The following is a 1,612-nucleotide window of genomic DNA, read 5'->3' on the forward strand; positions in this document are numbered from 1 at the left end:
TGGGTGGCTCAGTGGGTTAAGCCGCTGCCTTCGGCTCAGGTCATGATCTCAGGGTCCTGGGATCGAGTCCCGCATCGGGCTCTCTGCTCAGCGGGGAGCCTGCTTCCCTTCCTCTCTCTCTGCCTGCCTCTCCGTCTACTTGTGATTTCTCTCTGTCGGATAAATAAATAAAATCTTTAAAAAAAAAAAAAAAAAAAAAAAAAAAAAGAAAAGAAAGGGCAACCATTATTTTGAAAGTATAGATGTTGCTGTGCAACTTGCTTACTATGGGACCTTGGATCACATGCTGTTTTTTTTTTTTTTTTTTTTTAAGATTTATTTATTTGACAGAGAGAAATCACAAGTAGACAGAGAGGCAGCCAGAGAGAGAGAGAGAGAGGGAAGCAAGCTCCCTGCTGAGCAGAGAGCTCGATGAGGGACCCGATCCCAGGACCCTGAGATCATGACCTGAGCCGAAGGCAGCGGCTTAATCCACTGAGCCACCCAGGCGCCCCCACATGCTGTTTTTAAAGCCTGGGCTCCTTCCCAAGCCTCATGGCCACTGCAGGCACCAGCTTACTACTGCCTTTAGCAAATTCTTATATGAATTTCTTTATATCTATCCAAGCATGCATCCATAGGTAAAATCAGCATCTGTTTACCCTTCTCTCATAAAGACTTCACTTGTAAATCTAAGTCAGGTCTAAGAGGGCCAAAAAAGAGTTTACTTTGGCAAATGCAATTTTAAAATTGAATATTGGGAATTCCTTAAAGATCCTGGGTGATTTCCTCATGTTATTTGTCTCTCTCCTACTTTCCTTCCTCCTCTCTCTTCTCAACTCCATTTCTCCCAGGAGAGGACAAAAACAAATCCTCCACCTTACTATTACAAATCTGAAGTTAACAGTTCTTTTGAATACATTTTTGTGTACATCTCAGAGTATCTTAAGAATACTTAGTCTAGTGGCTACTCAAAAGCTTGATAAAAATGAAATTTTTTTATTGAGGAAATGGTCTTTATTTAGTCATATAAAATACAGTTATTAAAAACTTGGAAAAGTTTTACACTTGGAGCATTTAACTTTTTTTCTTCCCTTTTATTTCAAAATTGGTTTCCACTTGTGTTGGTATTTCCAGAAAAATTGGCTCAGGTTATATCTCACCTATGGAAGTTTGTATTACCTGTGATGCCTCTAAACCAGCAAATACAGAACATTGTATTTGTACTGTTTCCTTACCCTCTGTGATATTATCATCCTTCCTCCTTTGAAGTAAAACATGTTGAAACCCACACATTGAAAAAATGCCCACAACCCATTTGGTTCCCCTCTCAAACATTTCCCATCCATCAACTCTATGTCCAGGCGGAAGAAAGCCGTTCTCAGTATTCTCGACCAAGAGCTGCAGCAGCAGTGGACTTCCTGGACTGGATGTTTCTCTTTCCTTTTCCACAGGAGCAGTAAAGAACAGCATCTATATCCAGGGGGAGGAGTGGCTTATCATGGTGTGCCTGGAGCAGGCTGTGAGTGGAGGACACATGGGTCTCCTACCTACTCACACTGCTTTCCTGTTAGTGCTCAGGGGGATGGAGGATGGTGGCAAAATTCTATTTGAAGTGACTGCAAAGTTACTT

The sequence above is a fragment of the Mustela nivalis genome (assembly GCF_964662115.1).
Source record: "Mustela nivalis genome assembly, chromosome: 5".
Lineage (NCBI taxonomy): Eukaryota > Metazoa > Chordata > Mammalia > Carnivora > Mustelidae > Mustela > Mustela nivalis.